Raw genomic sequence first — 26687 nt, 5'->3', positions numbered from 1 at the left:
AGCTTCCGGAAGAACTCAGCTAGTTCGGTGTGTAGGAGGAATTTGTCAACTCTCTTGGTAGGGACAAAGGAGAGGCCTTTATTCAGTACTTTTTCTTCAGTAGTGGTTAAGTCTATGGAGGATAGGTTGCATCTCAGACAATAACACCGCCGCTTTGTTCCTATGAAGAACATAATATTTAAAAAACAGAGGTCTTAAAAACTTGATTCGATTTGCGAGATAAAAGACGCAGTCCATAAGGATATGCGTAAGGGTACATTTAACTTTCAAAGGGCAGGGACAGAGACCACTATTATTCTGTACCCTAGTCCTATGAGGGTGTGACATAGATCCAGGGATGTTGGATCTATGGAAGTTTTCCAAGACATCCTCAAAATATAAATGTATACATGGTAGCTCGAACAGCATTTATTTGCCACAGTCAGTGAGTATTCTAAATGTGTGATGTGGATCCAGTCCACCTGGTCCTATTTAGATACAATGATACTGGCGTCCCATTATTACTTTCTTACTCTTTCAAACCCTGTATACTAAAATATTCCCTCTTTTCTGACAAAAGAAAGATTTAAATGAAGGCTAATCAAAGTAAAAGCGCTCAGTGGAACCCCCAATTATGAGTAAAACAAGTCCACTAAACACATAAATAAATAGCTAATGTTCTCATCAAATCAAAGCAAATAACAACTGTCTGACAGAAAGAAAATAGTTAGATAAATGTCGTTTTAACTAAGTGTTGTGTAAAAATATACAGATCCAATATTTACATTAGCACAAAGTAACATAAACTCAGAGTATGGTCTGAGGCCATGCCACTGGAAGTCTTTTGAGTTTCTCTGTCATCACAAAACATTTTATTTGAACTCATCTGTAAACACAAATGAAAGATAATTTAGTCAGTAAACAGACAGGACTGGCTTTCAAAATAATCTATTTTGTGAGTTCCCCTGCATAGTGTAAACCACAAACTGAATTATCTTTAGGAACTTTTGATAATTTAGGGTCTAGATTAGAGACATATGAAAGGTGTTGGAGTAATGGTCCTGGCAAACAAATGATGCCCTTGCCTTGCGAGCTTGTCCTGAATCCATCAAATCCTACTCGGGCTGATTAGGAAAAAAAATCATAATCCATGGTCATTCAATGGCTAATTCCCCCCACCTAATCAAGTCAATTATGGAACAGTTTTCCTGGCTACCAAAGGGATATTGTACTAGCTTCCCCAATATCTGTAGATAACATCAAATGCCCGCAGTCAGAAAATGGCCAATACTGACGGTATAACTGAAGGACCAGCTGTAGCGGGGCAAAGGAAAATGAACTGTCTGAAGGCACTTCTTGACTGAAAGAGGAAGGCAGTATGGTTTAGAACACACAGATTTTGATTCCCCTTCTGAGATCATGGTTTGCCACGTCGAAGATATAAGTGGGGAGTGCAATGCACAAACCGGGTCCCTGTAAGACCAAAGTGGCAACATTGTATTCAAAAGAGATTTCTGACACATATATCCTAAAACAATTGTGACAGAATAATTGCAGAATTTGTTATCATTTTACAGCCTTTGATTTGATGGGATCATCTCGGTGCTACAACCAATACTACAAAAATGTGCAGCTTGTATGATAGGCAATAGGTTCAGCAACTACTGCTAGATGTGTTTGGAAGGATCAGAATACACTAATTTTGCAGTCTGGATCCAGAGGGTGTGATGTGTGATTCCACACTACTCCCAACCCACATGTTCATTAGAAGTAGACTGGGGAAAGAGAAATTGGACAAGAGAGAGAAACAGACACACTGGATATTGCCACTCTAACTAGTCATGCAGCATGCCACTGCCTTCAACAGGAGGCACATTGATACCTAACGACAAGAGGAAGTCATTAATGGTTTTATCATTCTAACTACGGTGCCTGATTTCTTGTTTAAAAATATATTTTCAATGAGTAAGAAAAAGAAAGACAATTTCTCCCCCCACACATTTTTTTATATATCCCCGTGCCCATGCACTCCCCCACCCTAGCCCCCATTTACAACCACCACAAAAATATCACTGTAGATTTTTGATACACATCTACAATTTCTTACTCATACATTAATTTGGAATATAAATAGAATACATTTCATTAGTAGTATACCAAATCAGCAAGCACATTTCATCTCCTATATCAATTAAATCAGTTCCATCTTTTAGCAGCAAACTCAAAGTGTCATAGTGCAATTGCAGCTAATAGCCCTAAGGTCCCACCTTACGGTAAGTTAACCGTCAAAAAATCCACACAGTGCAGGTGCATAAAGGTGTCTAGCTTCAATTCCTAGTCACCCTCCAATCTCTTAACATATTATAAAGTGAAGGTTTCAAGGTGCAAACATGCAATCTATATAGCAGTAAAAGTTGTTGAAGGGACTATCAGTTCTACCATATCCCGATACACAGCAGTAGAAGATATTCATGCAGTAAAAATATAATTTATCCCTCCAGTTGTTCCAACCAGTTAGTAAAATATTGCCAAATTTCTGCCCCTTTTTTTTGGCCCTATACCCCATCCGCCTTTATATAGCTTTCTCAAGGTTATAGACCCCATCAGGCGAGCTAGCCATTGACGGAATGAGAGGGGAGGTAGGGTCCAGCCAAGCTGAGGCTATACATAATCTATACACTGCCATTGCTATGCAGACAAGGTCCCCACCATCCTTTACTACCAAGTTAGTTATACCCCACATAATTAGCGGAGGAATTACTTACATTAACTTAGAGTAACAATTTCTTCTTTAAAAATTCCTCAATTTCTCTAATAAGAGACCCAAGCTCACTACAAGTGGTAAACATATGTATTAAATCTGCCTTATAGACCACTCAGCGCGGGCAATGCACACCTTTCCCCTCACCCCACTTGGCAATCCGATACAGAGTGTAGTATAACTCATAGCAGGTTTTATCATACTGTGCTTGAAGATTAGCAGGCATCAAAATCGTTAGGGTGTTTAAGAGGGCACTTTGAAAATCTATATCTGTAATGTCTAACGTCTCTTCCCACTTGGTGGAACATTTTCCCAGATCATCTTTCATATATTCATTCAGCAGCTCATACAACATCCCAATTCTGGGTTGGAACGGGCTGTATTATTTTGTCCACCAATTCACACCTCTCTAAATTCTCAGTCCCTCCCCCCTTCCTCTGCAAATAATCTCTAACCTGTAGATATTAAAAAAATCCCTATTGGTTAAACCAAATTTTGCTCTTAATTCATTGAATGACATTATGCCATATGAAGTAAAAAGGCAGTTTATATATATAATTCCTGTCTTTATACAGTTGTCAAAATAAAAATGGTTAAAGGTATCGGGCAGGTTCCTATTTTATAAAAGTGGTATGTAATAGTTCAGCTTTCCAAGTCCTAGCAGACGCCGTACAGAGTACCATACTCTAAAAGCCGTGAGCAGTATCTTAAAGCATACCCTTTTGTAGTATCCTTAATCGAGTTGACGCCAAAGACATTCCCATGCTTCGGTGCCAATCAGTAGTTCAAAGGAGAGATGTAATGTAACTGCTCCCTACTGATATCAACCCTCAAGAGTATTGAATATTGCACTATTGAGGCCACCCACCAATATAATTTAAGACTCAGAAGAGCCAAGCCACCACGCTCCCTGAGTAAAGACAGATATTTGATCGATCTTCTAGGTCTAGAATAGGCCCAGATGAACTGTGCAAATATGCTTTCAAACTTTTTTAGCCAGAGATTTGAGGGGGATTGCTCTTAAAAAATACAATATTTTAGGAAAAAATACCATTTTGATTAGGTTCGCTCTACCAATAAGTGTTAGAAACCAGTTATCCACTTTTTTTTTGCGCTTTTTTAATCTATGCAGCACATGGCAGTAAATTTTCCTTTACCACCTCGTCCAACTCAGTGGTTATCATAACCTCTAGATATGTTGCTTTTATAACTACCCTGTAATCCACAAAACATACATATTCATTGGTAACTATCTGTGTTTTATCCCTATTTAGGGCATATACAGACAGAACACTATAACTCTGGGCCTCTACTTCAATTGCTCTTATTGCATTTTCTAGGTGTGAAATAACTAGCGCTATGTCGTCAGCATAAGCCAACACCTTATCTGCCTGTTCCAACTTAAATAACGGGGGAATATCTGCCGCCAACTCTAAGAGTTTCAAGAAGCGATCAATATATAATGCGAAAAAGAACGCAGTAAACATGGAAACCCTTGTCGCGTTCCTCTCGTTATTTTGAGGGCATCCGTCAATTGCCCATTTGTAAAACCTCTAGCCTCTGATTCTTTATACAGAGCTTTAACTGCGCCAATGAACTGATCCCCCATCCCTTTCCTATGCATTGAGGCCCATAGAAACTGCCAGGAGACCCTATCAAATGCTTTTTCAGAGTCTAACAAAATTGCGGCCATAGGGTCTCCTGTCACTTGCTTAGCATCAAACAGCGTGATAATCCTTCTGATGTGTTCTATGGTGCCTCTGCCCGAGATAAAGCCATGTTGTCTCGTAGAGACAACCCTATGAATGACCTGTGATAGACGAGAAGCAAGGGTTTTTGAATACATTTTCATATCCCCATTTATTAAATGTATAGGGCGATAGGATCCCAATTCCGCAATAGGTTTGTTTTTCTTTGGAAAATCAATGATCTTAGCCATAGCCCATGATAATGGTGGTGACATACCTTCGGTAATCTGTAGGAACATAGTTGTCATAATTTCCTTCAGTTGTTCCTGAAAGACCTTATAAGATTCTGTGGGGATTAAATCAAGTCCGGTCGCTTTCCCTCTTGGTAAACTGGACACGGCTACAGCAATCTCATTACAACTTAGTGGCTGATCAAGTTGGTCTCTCTCTTCAAACGACAAGGACACCCCACCTGCATCAACAGTTTTTCCCCAATTGCTTCTTTATTAAATGCTACATCTATTTGAGCTTCCTCTACATCTTCTTTCTGCTGCAGGGCCGTAATCAACTTGCCTTTAGCTTGATGGACATAAAAATCGCTGTCAATGTGGGCTCTTTTGATTGTGTGTCCATGCTTGGATCTTCTTTTGGGCCTTCTTCCGGTCCTTCTTCTTGAGATACAAGCCAGGCCTCAGAGTAAGTAATCCCACATTAGCTGATTATCGCACTCAATCAATCAATCGATCGGGGGGATTGTAAGTGCGCTACTCACTCGTGAGGGTCTCAAGGCGTGGGGGGGGGGGTAAGCAGCTCCATTCAGTCGACGAGCCAGGTCTTGAGTGTCAACCTGAAGATGTTCAGGGAGGGAGCTCGTCTCATGTTGAGCGGGAGCTCGTTCCAGGTCTTGGCTGCGATGTATGAGAAGGTTCTTCGCCTCCTTTCTCAGTGAGTTTCTTCCTCTGCGTCATTTGGTTCATGTCTATCAAGGTACTGCTGCCGGATTCTAAGAAGCCTTCACCGCTGGATGAAGCATTTTCCTGTCCGGAGGGATCTGGCTCATCAGTTAACGATAAGACCTTTTCGCCTACTAGATCAGGCGATAGTTTTCCTCGACATCGTTGCACAGTGTTGGAGGGCCCGACACCTGACGAGGTCTCAAATCTTGCCTTCCCCAAGCATTCCTAAATCTGGTCTCACCCTCCACCTCTTGTGCTCCAGTCTCCTCCATGTCCAGCTGGCTCTTTTCCTCATTTTTGCTTAAAATCTCAGAACAGGAGGTCAATGAATCAGGGGGGCAGACTGCACCTCCTAGTAGCTCACAGGGTTCTATGTCAACGTCCCCTCCATCAACCAAGGCCTCATTTACCCTGACTTCCGGTTGTGCACTATTATTATTTTATGCAATTCGGATGAGAGGCTGGCAAACATGGAGACTGCACCGGGCCTACCAAGCCAGCTGTGTCGCTGGCTTGGTAGTTGTCTTTTCTAGTCCAGTTTCACGCTTTCCTTTACCCCCTACATCAGCACCTCTACGTAATTTACTCTCTGTCATGACTCTGTTGACCCCCGTTAGCTGACTACCCACTGGTAGTGTGGGTCTGCCACTGGAGATTCCAGCGGCTCGAGCTTTTCCCGTATTACCTCCTCTCGCCGCCATCTGTGGTTTCCCCCGTAACCGCCAACACCACCAGTCTCGATATTTTCAAACTATGCGGTGAGAGCAAGCACCAGTAAGCCACTGCATGCCGCCTGCAGCAAGCTGTTCAGCAGCCAGCTGGCTGTGTCCGGTCTCAGGCTGAGCAGTCCTTCATCAAGTCGTCGATCCATCAAGGGAGACGGTAGGCAAGACGGCAGTTAGCCACACACCATCTTTGTCTCCTTCATCTGATGTCTAAAGTTGTATATGATATACCTTTAAACAATCTCTGTTTCTCCAACTGTCTATGGTCTGGTGATACTTTGTGTTTTCTGAGTCCTGAACCCCTATTATCATCTGTAAAATGTTTGAAAAGAGAATTCAGGGTTGTTGTGAGTTTCTCACTTCAGACTACAACCTTCTGAGTTAAATGAACACACTTTGTGATTTGAATGTTGTTCAAAGTTTCAGGTTCATACACTGCAACATAATAAATGCATATTAGTATTACAGAGGTCACTTAATAACAAGTATTAACTTTCCCGTCTACGGTAGTATCTTAATACCATACATGAATCATAAGGAAAGTTAGCAATGTCTGTGCAAATATGAGGAATCCTTTTCTCTCATTTCAGGGAAGTAAAATGAAAATATCTGAGTTGATAATCCTCAATGGATGACCCCTGAATATTGTTTTTGGAAGCAAAGTCTAAATCCAAAAACTCAAAAACTTTCCTAGAATACTTCTCTGTATACAGTTTAGTCTTTCGTTGACTTGTAAGAATTAGAAATAGTCTGTGAAGGTTTCAAATCTCTGTTATAAGGTCCCAGCTGCAGAATCTACTTCTAGTAAAGACTCTGTGGAGGAGGAAGAACATATACTCTATCAGGGCTATTCAAAAAGGTAACTAACACTTGTGAGTAATTTACACATGTTATTTACTTTTATAAATTTGAGAAACTTTACTACCTTTGTCTATTTACAAAATCCGAGTGTAAAGTTACTAAAAAATGTGGATGTACTCTTAAAATAGGGAATGGAGCCGGCCAATTTTATGAGTGTAAATTAATACTGCAAACAGTAGTAAGTCCAGAACCACATATGGCCAACTACTGGTACTGCAACAGCCTCCCATATAAAATAATGGATGTTGGGGCATAAATAAAACCCCACACAAAATATTGTTCAAATACATTTTTTAAATAGTTAAATATTATTGAATCATAAAATATATCTAATACTAAAACATATTTATTCTTTAATTATAAACGTTTCACAAACGTTTGTTAATGTATAACTTGATATAACAGAAATTTCTATTAAAATAGAATTAGACTAATTTTAATTATTTTATACATCACTTTTAATTATTGGTAATGCTTAGTAAAAAAACGTTTTTGCTTTAAGTAGGAATTTATTTTGTAATTTAAACTTCAGAAAAAGAATATTTCTTTAATTTTTTTAGTTAAGTCATTAAAGATTTAATTCAAAATGAAGTTACAAGTGCTGTAGCATTTCATTTGGTTTGTTCTACATTTTATATATTTTAAATAAATATAAAATTAATTTACATTAATATTGAACATAAAAATATGTGTACTAATTTATCATAACATTTAGTAATTTGATTTAGTTTTTCATATACTTTAACATAGGGAGGAGAGCTGCACCCACAACTATAGACTCTCCCCATAGCATAGTATAGGAAAGAGTACAAAACCTCTACTTGTAGGAATATTTTACAAGAGATTGTTGGTTATAAAAGGGGATTCAGATTTCTAAACTTACCTCTGGGTAAACCCAGGAATGATTCTTGTTGAGTCCGCCCTTATAGTACTATCTTATCAGGGTGGGGTAAGGTCATCTATGATGAAGGATGCCACTGAAACATGTGTGATATGGGTAATACCATTGAGTCATCACACCTTTTGTGAAATAGTATTCTCACCATCAGTAACTTCAAAACACAGCTTGACCTGAGATGAACAGAAGGAAAAAAACATTGTTTTCTGCTTGGAAAAGTAGACATCTGAACCTGCTGTCCCTTCTGTGCAATGACGATTAGTTTTTATGCGTCAGACATGTGCGTCTCCTATGGCTCCCATCTTGCCTGTGAAGAACCAGAAGATCAGTGGGCACTGGGAGCAGTGCTGGAGCCCTGAAGGTAGTGGTCTAGTCTTTCTCCCTCTGATGTCTGTGTCCTGGTGCCAGAGAGTAATTTTTCTCTCTTTTGGGAGCTTAAACAGTGGCCAGGAAAAAGACATGCGTATTCCAAGAAAGTTGGGACTACCCATACCACTCAAGGACCGGGACAAGGTACTCTGACTAACTCAGAAAGGCACATCCAGCACAGACAAGCCTGCTTGGATCATTCCATTTGTGCCTTTTTACTGCACGAAAAGAACTTTCAGTGGGTCTAGACACTGAAGGTATCAGGATTTGTGAAACCCTGCTCATATACAGCTCTAAACTTGTCCCACCAAAGCATTTTGTGCTCCATAATTTCTTCTAAGCCACTAGGAATGAGTTGAGAGCGGAAAAGGTGGCAAAGACAACACATTCTCAAATCAGTTTGGCAGCTAAACTTTTTTAGTTTGTCTTGCTCTGAGCTTTTGGTACCAAAACTCAAGGCTTCAGTATGATCCCACTTCTAATGTCCCTGTTTCTTTCGTGCTCTCGCTTGCAAAAGCGTCATGCCTTGTTCTACTCTACCATTTTTCCTTCCTCAATATCCTCTAAGTCAGAAGGTACATGTGTTGCCCGGAGTGAACCACTGGGTTGTATCTGATCTCCACCACAGCTGGACTGAAAATGTTTGTTGCATCTGGTCATCCACAACCGCTGACTCCAGAAACCTTCCCTGAACATTCTCACTTCAAGCCCTTCCCTGGCCACATACCACCCAGACTCCATTATCAATTACACACAGCTCGGCTCCACAGACAGAATTCTTGTTGGTCTCTGAAGCAGAGCAGACACACAGGCTGTTCCTGTACTGGCAGCTGTCATTCATCCAATGCTGCAAACCTACACATAATGATATATAGTCTGTGCAAGGCCAGATTGACTATTCATTCCATCAGGAATTTATGTCCCTGAGGGTTGGTTGGAGCCATTGGAGTCCAGTTTTACAAGGTCGACAGCCTCTGCCTGGGACTCCTGCTCATTGGGGTATGTGACAGCAGGCAAAACCATCTGGGAAAGAGAAAGCGAGAGACTAAAGAAAGAGACAGGCATGAAAGAGACATGAAGGAAGCAGGGCTTCTTTTGAACATCGTTGTAAGGACCACTTTTGGTACCCAGTCCGCCCTGGGAAGCTGCTCCAATAGTACAGAAACAAGAGTCTGACTTGAAATAACTAATGTTGGAGCGGCGTGTGCTGTAGAGTAGCTGGAAGCCCCTGTCTGTGGATGGCCTTAGCAAGTACGCGTTGAGGGTGTCTTAGAGCACAGGGATATGTTAATATGTAGAAAATGATATCTCTTGTAGCCTCATTCAGGGCACGAGCCGGGGGTACATGCGGGTGGACAGCAACCACCCACTTTTTTCACAGGGTGGACGCCGTCCACCCTGCCAAATAGTTGGGCCCCACTAAAAAAGATGCTGAATTCGTTCAGGTGTAATTTCCAAACACCAGGACACTTTCAGCAGTGCCTTCACGTTGTTATCTGCTTTCGATTGCAACAAGCAACAACGTGCAGGAGGGGATGGGACAGGGTTTTTTTATTTCTGACTCCTGCTGGGCCCATAACAAAGGCCGAATTTGAGGGGTTATTAGGCCTCCTTTTGTTTGAGTCTCCTGGCTGGTAGCAGTCACCTGACACCTAGAAGCAAATGTAGCAGAGGGGAAACAAAGGCTCACACCTTGTTTAGCACTTCACACATACTTGAGAGGCAGCTTTTCACTTTGTTCTGGATCTGTTTAGGAGGTACACATGCACTGTAAGACTGTCAGATGTGTTGATCTTTCCCAGGATTTGCACAAAATAAATAGCGTTTATATAGCGCTTACTACCCCTGAGGAGGTGTTGTAATAATTTAAATATCACTATTTTTTCTTTTACAGCACTATGGGTAGAGGAAGCTTTACGCTGACAACAGGCAACATTGGTTTATGTGAAGCTTACAAAAGTGTGAATCTTCTGCCTAAATCAGGAGGGTTTGTAAGTATACTCGAAATGTGCTCAAATGTACTCATATAAGTGAGGGCTTAAGATCTGATGTCACTTCTTGTGATGTCACTTCCTGTGATGTCACTTCCTGTGATGTCACGCGCTGTGATGTCACGCGCCGTGATGCCACTTGCATACTGATTAATTAGGTTAGTCCCCCCCACTTCTGTTTTTTAGGACTTGTGCCCTGGCCTCATTATTCATCACACCGTTTATTGTTAAAAGAAGTCCTACCGTTTTTTCTGTCGTGTAACCAATAACTATTGTTTATCTTCTATGGCACTACGGAAATTTAAGGAAAAATATAAATTTTAACAATCATCTTTGTCTAATAATAGTAACAACAACATTAAGCGTAGGGATAACGAATTCAGCAATGCTGATTCGCACTGTGAGTTTGGTAGCGAAGGGCTCAAAACCCATTATTTCTCTGGTTTGAAATGATAAATTGGGCTCTGCTGGGGCGGAATTCCAGAAGTTACAGTTTGACGTCTCGTGCAGCGGCGCGATCCTCCCACCCGCACCCCGCACGAGGAAGGAGGGACGAGAGATCCGTGTAAACACCATCCGTTTTTCCGAGAAGTGAATGCGCTCGGTTCCCACACAAAAGCGCGCGCAAAACAAATACGCGAGAGATAAATCAAGCCAAGATTGCAACAATTGTGCGCACAACATACGCTTGGCTGCCAACAACTACCACTGCTGGAATCCACTTGGGTCTTTAGTTCACGTAAATGGCAAATCAGGACGAAAAAAGTCTGTCATTATTTAAGATTTATGAGCGCGAGAGATGCGTTTTTAGCTAATCTCACTTTGAAAGGGAAAATATCTTTAGAATCGATCATCTGGAGTTTCTGCTGCGGATCTAGTCTGAGGGTAAAAATGTGGAGGGCATCGGTAAGGTTGTCACAGTCAAAAACGACATATAAACAAGTCTAGTAGCAAGACTATATAGTAACACCGAGAGAGCTTTAGACACACGAAATGCGATCAACTTCTACTTTAAAAACATTGACAAGCATGACATGGCACTGAGTGCAACCTATAAAAAAGTTTAGTTCTGTCCTTTCTTGCTCTTTTGTATTAGAAATGTTGCATGCATTGGCTAGGTGACTTAAATGCAGGTAACACTGCTTGCCTGTTTTGAAATCCATCACTTATTAAATCAAAATGGGCTAATGATTCACAGCGTTAATATTTTGAGCATCAAAAGAAAATTAAACGATGCACCCATCACGAACAACCCGCAGACATCCCCCAAGATGCTCCATAAAAGTTATTTCTAAAACTTTGGTCTATTCAACATCAGTGAGATATTTTTTTTTTGGGAAGTTTTATATAGCGTGAACTAGACCCGATAAATCGGGTATCAGAGCACTTTACATAGCACCAGTTTCGTTACACAAGGACACATTCATTTTTTTCTTAGGCACGGGGAGATTAAGTGATTTGCCCAGAATCACAGGATGTTGAGCATCGTAGCTGAGACTCAAACCCGCTTCCCCAGCTTCGACATCGACCACTCTAGCCGCAAGGCTTCATCCTCTCCCCATTGAGTGCCGACAAGTAACAATGGCATCCCATTGAGACTTCTGCCCAGCACTCCCATTCAACTGAGGTGCTGAGGACCCTACTTAACCATCAGAATCAACCAATTGCTTCATGGAGGGCTTGTTCTCTGCTGGTAAAGAATACCTTCTCTCAACTCACAAAGTGCTTCAAACCTTAACCCTAATCTGAAGCCTCCTTTGAAAATGTAGAATTCTGGAAAAAAAATCAAGGTGGCAAATAGCTCAAATCCTAGACTGAAACCAAATGTCTTCTTGACACCCTCTGGTATGGCGTGTGTCCCAGACACAGCACAGATCCTGCACTCCTCCATTATTGTCCAGAATGAGGGTCTGGACAAATGCTAGCCGATTCTTCCTGTTCTCCAGGATTTTTCTGTTTGATATGTTTGACCAAGATGCCTCATCACCCTCAGAGACTAATACTTTGTGTCTAGCAATGCTTTACCTAGCTCAAATAATTTCCCTAAAATTGCTCACAAGTTCCTATCACACTGTGGCTCTCAGTTGGTCAGGTGTTGACATGTGGTCTCTGAACAGCACATTAGCCACACCTCTTGTGATGGAGTTCTGCAGAAATTGCCAAATGTTGTGCCTTGTAGTTCACTGGACTAATGCATCCACTCCAGGGATCTGTGTCAGCCCTCATGGTCACAGGTTTGGTTCCTGATGGGTCCATTCAGTCTTTCATTTTTCCAAGGTCAATAAAATGAGCATCGTTGATTTAGATAACAATAAACATCAATCAGGAGCTTGTAAAGAGCGGCTACTCACCTGTGAGGGTCTCAAGGCGCTGTGGGGGGAGAGGGGCTGCTGGTTGGCCTGGGTGGCAGATCATTTGAAGTCCTTCCTGAATTGGGTCGGTGACGCTGATTGCCTGAGGTGCAGGGTCACGGTGTTCCCTATCTTGGCGGGGAGGTAGGAGAACAACCTTCCTCCAGTTCTGGTCTTGTGGATCCTGGGGATAGAGGCGAGGGCGGGATGGGTGAATCTGAGTTATCTGGTGGGTACTTGGAATGTGAGGCGGTGGTTCAGGTACACTGGTCCTTCGTTGTGTAAGGTTTTGTAGGCAGAAGTGAGGAGCTTGAAAGTGATTTTTTGTTGACTGGAAGCCAGTGGAGTTGTCAGAGGTGTTGTGTGATGTGGATGCGGACAGGGATGCCGAGCACCAGTCTGGCGGCGGCATTTTGGACATATTGTAGTTTATTGAGCTGTTTCTGGGTGGCGCCGGCATAGGGTGCGTTGCCGTAGTCGAGCCTGCTGGTGATGAGTATGTTGGTGACCGTCCTTCTGAACTCCGTGGGGATCCAGCTGAAAGTCTTTCAGAACAGGCAGAGCGTGTGGAAGCAGGCTGAGGAAACTGCATTGATTTGGTGGGCCATCGTGAGCGAAGAGTCCAGTATGATGCCAAGGCTGCGTGTGTGGTCCGTCGGGGTGGGGGGGGGAACCAGAGTAGCTGTCCACCAGGAGTCGTCCTAGGCTGATGCGGTGGGTCCCAGGATGAGGACGTCGGTCTAGTCCGAGTTGAGCTTGAGGCAGCTTTCCTTCATCCATGTTGTGACAGCCTCCATTCCGCTGGTGAAGCTGGTTCATTGGTGAGGGAGAGGATCAGCTGGGTGTCATCAGCGTAGGAGACGATGTTGAGTCCGTGGCTTCTGACGATGGCTGCAAGGGGGGGCCATGTAGACGTTAAAAAGGGAAGGGCTCAGGGAGGAGCCCTGGGGTACTCCACAGCTGATCTCCGTGTGTTCTGAGAGGAACGGTGGTAATCTGACTCGCTGGGTCCGGCCGGTGAGGAAGGAGTGGATCCAGTCCAGAGCCCTGTCATGGATGCTGGCGTCGTGTAGTCTGGTGATTAAAGTGCAGTGGGAAACGGTGTTGAAGGCACCGAGAGGTCTGCTGTCTTACCCCGGTTGAGGAGGGAGCAGATGTCGTCTGTGGTGCAGAGGAGTGTAGTCTTTGTGCTGTGATTGCTTCAGTAGTTGGATTGGGAGGTATCCAGGACGTGGTTCACTTAGATGAACCCAGAGAGTTGGGCTAGATGACCTATGACCTTGGCTGGGAAGGGGAGGAGGGAAATCGGTCTGAAGTTCTTGAGGTCTGTCGGGTCTGTGGATGGTTTCTTTAGCAGGGGGTTGATCTTGTCTGTTATTTTAGCACCAGGATTGCCTTTAGGGTGAATGTACACTTAACAAATACATGTTATGTCATAAGTGAATCTAGTTGTTTAGACCAAATTATAGAAAAGTGCTGCTGCTGTCCATTTTGGAGACTCTAGGCTCCAGAGTTAAGCTCCTCGGCTCGTCATCACTGAGAGGCCGCTACTGGTTATGGTCATCAAGCACTTCAGCTTTGAGTTATAACTGTACACGGCTGACACTCAGCACCTGGTCCTCTGGATAACGGGGAGAGCATTTTGCGTGACTCAGTGTCAGAGTGTTTCAGAGAAATCCACAGCTGGATGAAAAAGAGCAGGTTCCTTCTGAACGGTTCAAAAACTGAAGTTATCGTGATAGGTTTAACTCCCATTTATTGGCAGGAATCCTTTGTTTACACTCTGCCCTGTTAAATTGACCTGCAAACTGCAACTCTTCTTTCCAACAAGATTTCATAAAGCAAAAAAGTATGCAGTCCTCCTCTAAACCACACCAGACGTCTCACAGTCATTTTCCCGATTGACAGTTTGAAGGTCTTTGATTAGAGCTATTGCCTGCTCCAGCCCAAATGCTGGAATGATTTCAGCAGCATTTGTACACCTGAGGTCCAAGCTGTAATTCATCCAAAGTAAAGGAGCGAAAGTAGTTGGCAATTTCAAATCATCCACCAATAGCAACCATGCACTGATTCCCCATTGAGTACCATGTTAGGTTAAAAACACTTGGCGTTACAGATAACGTTCTCCTCAAAACCATATCAGTCTACAATCAGGAACGTAACAGCACACATTACCAAATCAAATATCTGAGGTTAAAATACACTTTTCTTCTCCACATACCTTGGAAATTCAAACAGCATCTTGGAAGGTGAAAATTTGGTGCCCACATCACTAACCTCTCGGCTTGTGAGCTTTTTGCTACCAGAGAAGGACAGAGCCTAAAAAAGCATATATAGTGGTGCCCCAGGCAAGAAAGTAAACACTGTCTGATGGGTTCTGGGTGCATAACCACATTCAATATTTATGAAAAGGCTTCCTTGCCATTGGTTTGTGTTTCATGACCATTCACAGCATAGTGAAAATGGTGTTCTAGCCAGTCACTGACCTTGCTTGACCAACCGCTCTTTCAAAAAAATTTTAATGGTGATAAAGTTTCTCTTCTGGAGAGTTGAACAGCATTTCGTAGGTTTTCATGGTCACCAAATATTAGGATGAATAGAGCACAATCGCCCCCAAAGCAGAATATTTGTATATATCAATTACACTTTCTGAATTTCTGTGTGAAAAAATGTAATGTCTGTGAGAAACCCTAGAAAGATTCACATGCTTCAATGTCATTTTGGTTTATTAAATATACAGAACATGTATATAACTTGTACATAGGGCCATTGTACATATGGTCTCCTCCAAAAGGCTGTGCCCTTGTTCCCATCAGCCCTTATAGGGAACAATGCGATAGAAAATGAAGGACAACCAAAAGTCAATATGCATTCGGCATTTATCATCTCATTGAGTCTGACAATGAAACTTGGCCAATGTAACCAAAACATCATGAAGAGATTTGTGTGTGTGTGTGTGTGTGTGTGTGTGTGTGTGAGAGAGAGAGAGAGAGAGAGAGAGAGAGAGAGAGAGAGAAAGAGAGAGAGAGAGAGAGAGAGAGAGAGAGAGAGAGAGAGAGAAAGAGAGATGGGAAACCACACACAAGACACTGAACCGAGGTCCCTAGATTCATCTGACACACCCAACAGCCAACTTGGAAGCAGATTTTCAATGATGTACACCGCCTGTTGGCTTTGAACCAATGAACCAGAAATTATGTGACACAGAGATTACCTGAATTATAGATGACTGGACATCTGTCAAAACCCATACAAAAAAGGTGTCAGGATTTGTTGAGCTGGGGCACCAACAACAGAACTTTGTATTCAATTTTCATTGCTAAAGAAATAATAGACTGTTCTTCGGAAGAGAGATTCAAAAATCAGCATGTAGTGTTCATCTCTCTTTCTGATCCTTGACTGACAAGCTGCAGTGGAAATCTCTGCTGTGGGTTACCGACAAAATGCTGCTATCTAACGGGATAGCACAATTGATTCTACCTAAGAGACAATGAACACCCAACTCTATGCTAGAGATGTTTTAGGAATTCTACATACATAAACGTCATTTTTCTTTTTTCTGAGATCCCTCACAGATTGGATTTACTGAAGTCATGGATAGATGGACAGCAGTGGATGTAAGCTCAACAAATCCAAGGAATGTTCATTAGACTCATCACCTTTTCTCTTGACTAAACTAACAGCTTCCAAGATTGTTTAAAAAAAACGGTGAATACCAAGCTTGCAAGATTCCTGGAATCTAACAGTCTAGTTGTCAACTCTCATTCTGGATTTAGTCCCCACAACAGGACCACAATTGTCACCGAACATCTTGGTCCATCCCTGATGTGGGGATTCAGCTGCATTGATTCTATTAGACCTGTCTGCAGCTTTTGATATGGTCTCTGACACCATACTCTCTGAAAGACTCTATAGTAGTTAATAGGTTCCATCCATTTAGTCAACCAGGATTTTTCACTTTTGACTACTGGTTTTTGGACCTTTACTGTAGGTGGGTCTAACCACCTGAGTCTCATTCATTGTAATTAACGGTAACTGGATTGATAGTGTTTGCCGCCAGTATCCACCTTTTAAGATAAGGCCACTACTGCACAGCCTGGGTAAGAGGCACTGGGCTGGTTACACATGAACAGGGGTGCACACACATGTGCACGAGCTGTGTGTCTGCGCAGCCCAGTAATTGCCCACAGGTAGCCTGGCACAGAAGGGATTCTACAGGGATTGGTGCTAAGCTGGGGTAGTCCTTATATTATTAGAGGGCATTCACATTGTAGTTCTGTATGGCTTACTGGGGAACCTGCAGTGCTTTCACTGTATTAGTCATATAGACAAAAACTGCCCTAAAGTACAGTTTCACTCCACTTAGGCCTATGCAGTCCAACAAGGTGTCTTACAAAACATGCACGCCTAGTTTGCTTTTGCAGTTCCCAACACTTTACACCCATATGTTAGGGGATGTCAGGATTTATTATGTTTCTCTGATTAAACTCATAATCAGATTCTAGGCCTTTGTCCCTCCTACTAGTCTAAGTTCTTTACTCTGCTCCCCAACATAGGGAAACAAGCATTTGCAATGCAATAGGTCTCGCATTTTAGAAACTTTGACCTACTAGCATTGTAAATGTTTTTTAAACACATAAATAAAAGGCATTGTCATTTACAATGCCAATAGCTCAAAACCTCGCAATTGCGATACCTACTGCATTGCACATGCTTGTTGAGCCCCTGCCACTGCAACCGTCAATGGGAAGAGCGGATGCGTACGTCATGTGACACACTAAAGGAGGAGCAATTCCCAGCCTAAGCTCTTCACACGCTTCCAAAAATTCTGAAACAACGTTGTCTGAGCTCCAGTCAGTTCATGGTTTAACCTTTAGCCGGGCTTGCGCTTTGCACATCCAAGGTGAGATATAATATGTTTAGCCGCATACTTCCGTGCCAGAAAAAACAACTGATAAAAATAGCCTAATGTCACATAGATCTTCCTTCGTCATATCCACACCCACGCCTGTGGTATATCCTGATGGCCCTCGCAGTGCCTTGTGGAAAGGTGGTGGGTATCCCATCTCTAACTTTCTTCCAAAATCACATTTTTATGGTATCTAGGCATCTGTGGTATCAAAAACAATTTGTCTATCAATCTCTCTACACTGCATCTTCATTTTCTGCCATCACATGCATATACTTTGCATATCATTGTCCTTATGTGCACACATGTACTTGTTTCTGTGCACACTTCAATACATCCCAACATAGTAAATAGTTTATCTCATCTCACGAAAGGCAGCTTTGTCTCCAGTCCCTCATTGACTATCTTTTCCTCAGATCATGTACGGAGCTCCTCTGCTTTTTGGCTAGGTTCGAGCTATAAACAAACCACATATATACATGCCGCAAAGTGATGTACAGTGTAACGACACAGGCTACATCAAGGTATATAAAGGTTGAAGGGCATGTAGCTTTGTTCCATAAAACAGTCAAAAATGCTCATTCATTTTTCGTATTGAAGATGCTTTGAAATTTGATGCTGTTTTGTTTCATACAGTTTCTTAGATAGGGCTTTAAGTGGGATGAAAAACTGGGGTTCTCGAAAAGGGGTTGTGTCCTGTGTAATTAAGGGCGTGGCTTATAAACACGTATGGTGTGCCACCTGACTGGTATTTTACTGTTTCTGTCAGTGCACCCAGTTATATAACACCTAAAACAAGCCAGGACTATTGGCTTTGTCAATGGTTGTTAGTTGCATAAGCTAAATAAGCAACAAGTATGGCTCTGTTGTACATAATATTGAAACAGCTTCAGTTCTGAAATTATGAGACAGTGAAAAAGCGATGAGTCTTTTTGACGGTACTGATCGGCGCCACCCGCACCTAGGAGCGTGGTGCCCTTAGTTGCATCTCGGGCGGGAGCCGCTTGTGTTTTTGTCTTTCCAGTAAGTGAGGCAGGTTGGGGGCCGTAAGCGAAAGGTGTTGCGGGAGGCCCCCGTGCAACGTCATCAAAGGGCGTAGGTGTTGCCTTCCTCCCCCACCGGCAAGGATAAAAGCGTCGGGAGAGGCAGGGAAGCCCTTTTTTGTCCTTTCCAGCTGCTCCTGAGGTGGCATACCAGCAACAAGTTGCCCACCCAACCATCCTTAAGGATAAGGACTAGATTGGCGGGGTCTCGGGAAAGAAAAAGGGTGAGGACTCCTTTTTTGGCATGGACTGGCTAACCCTGGAACAGAGCGAGCATTCAATGGGGGCTCCGGGCTGGCAGGAGGGGGTACTGACGTGCTGGTGGTCCTGGACTCTCCTGCCCTATCCGAGATGCCTGTGTGTATGTTAAGAAACTTTGGAGGGGGGATCCTGTGTTCAGGAACCCCGGTGGAGCCAAGGCGTAAACAGTGCCCTGGTGGTAGTGCCTCTCTCTGGGATGGAGGACTAGGAGTGAAAGTTACTACTGATAAAACAGTGCAAGTTGGGGCCTGCTGGCACCGCAAGCACAGGGACCTACTTCTATGGGCTAACAAGTGTGTTGTTTGGTTTGGTCAAGTGTCTGAGTCAATGAACAAAATAAGATTGCTCTGCTTTAAGATATAATAAAGGACTACGCAGTGATGACCAATTATCTGCCTTATGTCTTTCTATGCTGCCTGAGGGGTGGTGAGGAGAATAAGGATGTTGTTTTTGCTGAGGGGGTGACTCGCACGCTGTATGCACACTAATGAAAGGCAGTGAAGGGTGGCACTGCTGCAGAGTTAAGATTTGTTTTGCACCCTTGGGGTGAGGGCAACAATGGAGAGCCTGTTAGGGACCTGTCTCAGCACCTGCTTTTTAGAGCTGCCGTTGCTCAGTACTGGCAGGATCCGGCCCACTTAAAGCTCTGATCATAGAACAGAAAAAAGAGGATTTTGTGGGGTTTCCTCGCAGCCCTGCAACCTTCCAGTAATTACAGAATATCCGGCCTCGCTCCTTTTCGCAGCTGGTCATGCTGGTGCTCCTCTGGTTCCAGCACAACAATCAGTTCGATGCAAAACAGCATCATCTGCTGGCCAAGGGGCATGCATGTAAAACCTCAGGCAGTTGCAGCCTCGAAAAACGCATGACATATATATCAACCCAGGCATTTCCTAAAGTTTGTAAACTATTGACTTCTTTCATTTTTAATCTCACGACCAAAAAAGTCGTCTCTGATTCAATCGGGTTTCCTGCCGGTGTAACCTGAAATAGTATGAAAAATGGCTCCGAGTCGGTGTGATGATTGGACCCATCTGTGTTCAGAAGCCTTTGTTCTATGGGGGCCGTTGTGCTCTCCACTCCAAGTATTAGTTGGAGCGATTCTAGAGTTTTGATGTGACAGTGCATAAGACCTTAAACCTCGTCTCCCCCAACGGCGAAGCGGGACCTTAATAAGTGTGACAGCAAGGAGTCCTGCGCGCAGTGATTTTCGAGACCATACTGCCAATGTTCAAAGGAAAACTACATTTCCCAGAATGCAATATACTGTTAGCTATATGTGCAGGATGGCTGAAACAACACGACACGTAGCTACTTGCCGTTGATTTATATACTCTGCTGATTGAAAAGCAGATTTAGTCTTTGGCCCTCATTATGAGCAGCCAGATAAAGGGCAAAGTAACAAGTTACTGCACACATTGCAATTAACCAGGCTGCTGTTAATGGGGTTATAAAGGCATCCACTCGATAACTAGATATCAGTTCTGACCCTAGCTTCTGAAACTGTGTGATCGTGGGCAAATCACTTCATCCCGCTATCCTTAGCTCACTTTTGTGGTAAAGTTACCACCACCCTGAAGCAGACCTACGCCATGTCAAGCACTGTGCAAACATTGCACATTTAGGTTTGCAGTCCTCAACACCGATTGTTTCCTAGAGCATTGGCTTTGTAGATAAGCGGGAAACCAATAGCACCCTAGGCATGGGCCACTTAATAAAAGGCTGCTACGCTCATGCTGTCGGAGCCTCGTTGCGCTGTACATAATGTCTGTGTTTGCAATCAGCCTGCAAGCAAAGCATTAGTCAATAAAGAAAATAGTGCTCACCCACTTATAACACAGACCGTGTAACAAGTAAAGTAAAAGGTCCAGTCCTTATGGGCAGCAACAAATGGAGAGAAGGCAGTACTAACAAGCCTGTTTACCAATCAGAAGCCAGCATTTAAGAAGGACAATGAACCAAGCCAGTGACAAATATGGGTGGAGAGTGGACAGGGCTTCCACTGCATACTCTAATACAGCAAGCCTCACAGAGTGAGAAGCACATGCCGCTGCCACTAGGCTCGACCTAAACAGGCCTCTTCACACAGAAGGTGCACACATCAGTGATTGACTCAGTTCCTGGGAGAGGAAGAGGGTGTGGCGGAAATCTGCATCTTATAATTAGAGTGTCACACTGCACCTGGGCTGCCAAGCCCACTGAAACAAAAGAGGAAGTCCAGACCTCTGGAGCCAACACAGTTGGTTCTCGCCTTTGAAATTTTGGTCAGAAGGTATCTAGTAATGATGGCAGCTAGGAAGGCAACTGAGGCCCTCAGACCAGCTCTTTCCAGAGAAAACATGAAGTCATCATGATGGATTGTCCCAGAATGCCGTTACTGGTAAGTTGGGACATTGGTGGAGAGATGGTGTGGTATCCTAGGATGTGCCAGGGGCTTCCGGCTTCTAGAACTTTCCTGCCCCACTTTAAAACCCCTGCAAAAGAGAGAGACAGTTGAAAACCTCCTGGACCTGGGAGGCGACGGTGGAGGAAAGGATGTCCAGCTAGAAAGACTCTGTATCCAGCTGACTAGATGAGTCTCTGAAGGGCCAGTGGTGCTGACCCATTAATGCTCCTTTGGATTGGTCGGGGAAAGGCCTGGACTTCAAATACCTCCACAGGTACCCTGCAAGACAGCCAGGAGACACTGTGGTCTGAGGAGTTTGGGCAGGAGGATGCTCTCCTGGCATATAGTGGATAGGCTGCTCAATATGTCACCATCAGCAGGAGAAGGGCACAAGAAATCAGGAAGAGGAGAAGGCTGGCACAGGAAGCCAGAACACCCAGCTTTACAGAAATCAGGAAGAGGGGAAGGCTGGCAGAGGGAGCCAGAAAACCCAGCTTTATAGGCCAAGAGGCATGATGAAAATGCACCCTGTGGATAGGGCTGGCCATCAGTATTAAAAACAAGCCAATGATGGTTGACATCAGCACAACAGGACCAGAGATATGCCTGTTTAAAGAATACCTTAATTAAAAAAAAGAGAGAAATGGCACATAGAGCTCTGCTGCACTTCCGAACCGTAACCCCGGGGTGGGCCAGGGCCCAGGGGACGATGCAATAAACATTTTTAGGGAGAGGGGTGTGCATACAGGTCCTTCCCAGAGGCTCATTTAGCCACAGGGACTCCATTTTCTGGGGCCAACCACATCACAAGATGTCCTGGCGGACCCCATCCCCCCAGGACCAAGAAGAGTTGAGTCTACTCTGCCTATGGCCGGTCATGTTGCCCACCCCCTGTGATTCTGTGTGGGTGGGAGGATCACGGCAACGCCCTGCTGCCCTACCCATAGAGAGGAAATTCAGCCATAAAAATGAGCAGTTCTTGGTGTGATCCATACAAGAGATTGCTTCTGCCCAGGAGCAGAAGAGGAATGATGCGGGTGCCCACGCCATCCGGAAAGGCGCATAGGGAGCTAGTAAAGTCACAGTGGGCTTGGGGCTCCCACCTTCACCCCCAATGAGTTAAACAGCTGTGGGTGCCTCGGTGGGACTAGGGCACCCATTAAAAAATGGCAAGAAAGGCATATTAAACATGCAGTGGGAGGCGGCAAAGAAAAAAGCAGCAGGAGACCTTTGTTGTTCAAATAAGCATGCCTTTGGGAAGAGGTGCACCATAAAGACCTGCCCATGTTATTTTGTCAAAATGGACAGGGGCACTGCTGTTTACCATGGAGTGTTAGGGGGGCTACAGGAGTGCAGCAATCCCTCCCATAACTAACTTACAGCAGCTAACCTTACATTTCTGGTGGCACTGAATGCATGACCCCTGGAGAGTCTGCCCCTTGCTTTCAAGTGTTCCTAAACTGGAGGTTTGCTTTTCAGCTTAAGAGTTGGGGACCCTTGTGGCTGGTCTTTTGGCTGCATTATGTGGCCTGACACATGTGAAAGAAAGACTCTGGCACATATATTTGGGTTTGCTTTCAATACCAATTATTATTAAAGAAACATAATTGACAATGATTTATGATGAACATTGCAATGCTTATGTTAATAATGAATGTGATTGAATATGGATATTAATTCCATTGGTTTTAATGGTAAATCCTAACATGTGAATGTTGTTTTATAATTGTGGTGACATCCTCACAAACTCGTATGGCTGCCTATTATATGATGATACCCACTAATGTTGCAATGTTGTATCTGGTATAGGTGGGGGCATTGTGGTTATGCAGTTCAAGACCAACTAGGGGTGAAATGTGATATGAGGAGTCCAGCAAAGGTAGCTACAGTTCCCAGATTTACATATTTCTAATTTAATGTGACGTATTTAGTAGTGTGTGTGTGTGTAATGAAAGTCGTTTTCCTTTTTCAATAGAAAATGCAAAGACTGGACAATCATTTATTAAGAGCTTTTGTTGCATGCCAGCTAAATAGGGATGCTAGAACACACCACTTCCTTGGGCTGCTCTAGTTGGCTAACATGAGTGATGCAAGTGCTACTATTCATTGTTTTCAACCTGCTTCACACTTCTACAAGAGCTTTGGAAAATTCTAGATATCTTGTCCATTAGTCAGAGAAGAAGTGGCTATTCATGCTATAATCACATCCCAGTCTGAACATGGTTATGCACTATACACAGGATGGTCCCATTATATAATTTATCAACTTTAGGTCATCCAAAATGTGGTGGTAACGCTGATTCTCAATACTAGCAGACATCATCATGTTTTGGAGCAGCTAGGATAAATTCACTGGCTCATGGTAATCAAAAGAATCGAATTTAAGTCCCTGTGCATCACCTTAAAGGCATTAGACAACAGAGGGCCCATCTATCTGCGGTAGAGGCCGTACACCCCCAGTAGTTCTCTTAGATCATCAAAGGCTTATCTCCTCACATCCCATCAATTGAGCGGGCCAGACAATGTGTGTGTGTGTGTGGGGGGGTTACTCCTTGCACTTCTAGCTGCTAGTTACTGGAAACTTCTGATCCAGTGGCTGCCGGTAATTTCAACAGGGTGGGGGCAGGCGGGTCACACAGGCACACATACACACTCCAACCCATGCATTCACAAACGCTCACACATATACCAATTCACTCACAAGAAATTCACACATTTATACATACACTGATGCACACACCAAACATTCAAAAATAAATAAACGTACCTGTCCTGCAGCTCAGGAAAGGGAGCCCTCGAGGTCCCAGGAGGGTTGGGACTGCTGCCTTCTCTCATTGGCTGACCTTGAGACTGCCAATGAGGGACGACAGCAGTCCTTGACTTGTCAGAGTAAGATGGGCTCAGCGAGACTTGCTGACCCTACCCCACTCCGTGATGAGGTATCACTGATTGACACTCTGCCCTGAGCACTTCAGGCTTTAAAACTGAAGCACCCAGGCAATCAGTGATGCTCCGACCGCCACAAGAGGGAGACCCTCAGGGCAATTTTGCCAGGCTGGGAAATCCTCAGCCTGGCAAGTTCAGCTTAGTCAGCCAGGAGCCTGCGCATTTAGTGCATGTCCGGCTCCTAGATGCCTGACCTGAACAAGAAGAGTGTCTTTCAGGCTGCAGTAAGCTCAGCCTGACAGACACTCTTCCTCTCTGGAAAAAAGTGATGGGGTGTGACCATTTCGCCCATATGGACAGGCCAAGCCTGTTCTGATCACTTATGAACCCTTGCTTCGTAAAAAAAACATGGCTCTTCGCTTCTAACCAAAGTTCTTTTCTCCTCTTGTAATCCATTATTATGCCGCAGTTGGGGCAGCAGTTGGCAATTTACCAATAGTCCATTCATTCATTTAATCATGATATCTGCACATATGGAATGGCTGGAAATTCGGGAAAACATAGGTTTTGTTTCTTGATTTAAATTTAAGTGTACAATAATGCTCATCAGACTACATGTACAGATGTTCAAGTACAGATACTCTGCTTAAAAGTAGGACATTTGGAGCCTCTCTCCTCTCTAAAGTACTTTAACACAGGGAGGGAGACTATTTTAGCACAAGGCATGAGTATCAACCTAACTATCTTTGGCTGCAGTCAAAAGATGCTGCAGCTTTACTGGCTAAAAGACAGCAGGAGGCTGTCAGAGCATCTTGTCAAATTAAACACACATAGCAAAGGAACTCACAGATTTTCTAAAGCTAAGTATAGATTTTCTTGTTTTCATAAAAATATATTTTTTCTCTCTCTCGATTTTAAAATGTAATTGCCACAAATTTAAAATGTTTAAAGCAACTCTTTGAAAAATAACATGTTTTAAAGTGCATTAAGAAGATATTCTAAATAGTAAAGTAAATGAAATCTGTACTTGCCAAGTGTTAACCATCAGCGGTTAAATTTAGAAAAACAATGACAGTAGTTATGCTGGGAAAAAACATGATTGGATGATGATGGAATTCTGTATTGTGGATCATTCAATGACAAAAAAGGGGTTGCATAGAAGAGGTCATTTAAAAAACTGCACATGATAGCATCATTTTTTCACCTGACCCATGGGGTAGGTGAATTATCGCTCAGGTTGGGGTAGCTGCCCAAGTCTATACTATTTGGGCTATTTAGGCCCCAACAAGGATAACCCAGAGCTGTTTGATATGCTAAATCTCGAGTTAGCGTTGTGGTCTGGTGACATACTAATTTTTGGTGACTTTAATTGTATAATGTGCTAGTAGTTGAACACAACTAATAGGTCTGCTACTCCACGTATGACTAAAACACGACAATCTATTAAGGAAATAATAAGGGTAAATATCGTCTGGTTGATCTTTGGCATATTTTGCACCCTGGATATATATATTTCTCGCCGCCTTTTGGGAAATTACTCTAGAATTGATATGATATTAATGTCACAAAGCTTAATTGGGAATTCCAACACTGAACTGCGCCCTTAGATCACATCAGATCATACCTCCATGCTAGTAAAGCTTCAAGTTTCTGATTTCCCTCAGGGACCCCGCAGGTGGATGTTTCCTAGGTTATTATTGTCAAATATGATTTCACAGACAGGATGCGATACAGCTCGCTGAGTTCATATCAGTCTATCTGGGCTCCTCTACTCCTAGTACTGACTGGGATGCTGTGAAAGCTTTTGTTCGGCGGGTGTGCCACTGCCCAGTTCGTGTCTGTGAATAATAGATGCCATAAGGGCCAGGTGACCATGGATGTACTCTGGTTGAGGTCAAAGATGATATTGGATCACTCGTGTGGGGCAAGGCAGCAGTAGAAGACTCCCTGCCATTGACTTTTATAAGACATTCTTAGACATATTGGCTTCTTTATTACTTACAATTTTTCTACATGTTGACCAAGGTGTAAATATACCAGACTCCTGAAAATATACTATTACAGTTGTTTTTCATATAAAGGATAAACCAGCTGAAGAGATAGGGTCATATCGCCCTATTTGATTAATGAATGCAGATGCCAAGATCTACGTAAAAGTACTGGTTAAAAGACTGGCCTTGTGTATTCATGGTCCGTTATGTCCACAACAGCATGGCTTTGTTCCAGGTTAGGATTCCACTAATCACATCAACACCGCTGTTGCATTATTTGATGCCGCTAATATTTTGGGTAGTCATATGGGAATGATATCACTCGATGCTGAAAAGGCATTTGACAGAGTTTCATGGCCTTTCTTAAAGGGTAACTTTGCGAAGTATGCATTTCTGGGACAGATACATTGATCATATTCAGAATTTATATTGATATCCAATTGCTTGGGTTGTTTTGTCCGGACATCGCTCCTAGTTCTTCAAAACCACGTGGTACATGCCAGGGCTGTCCATTCCCCCACTCTTGGTTGCCCTTTTATTTTGGGCCCTACCTACAGTCTCTTATTCATAGCCTGCAGATAATCCCTGTAGCTTTGAATGGTGTAGAGATCAAGAATAATGCCTATGCAGAT

At 43.3% G+C, this 26687-nt stretch overlaps 1 protein-coding gene across 1 annotated transcript in view; it reads right to left on the bottom strand.

The window, feature by feature from the left end:
• The window catches only part of PLCL1 (phospholipase C like 1 (inactive)), an 851314-nt gene that overhangs the window by 514589 nt on the left and 310038 nt on the right, over positions 1-26687 (bottom strand). The window lies entirely within an intron of this gene.

This window comes from Triturus cristatus, chromosome 3_2 (assembly GCF_964204655.1).
Source record: "Triturus cristatus chromosome 3_2, aTriCri1.1, whole genome shotgun sequence".
NCBI classification, from domain to species: domain Eukaryota; kingdom Metazoa; phylum Chordata; class Amphibia; order Caudata; family Salamandridae; genus Triturus; species Triturus cristatus.
The sequence above is the reverse complement of the archived record's forward strand: the minus strand, read 5'-3'. Positions and strand labels throughout refer to the sequence as shown.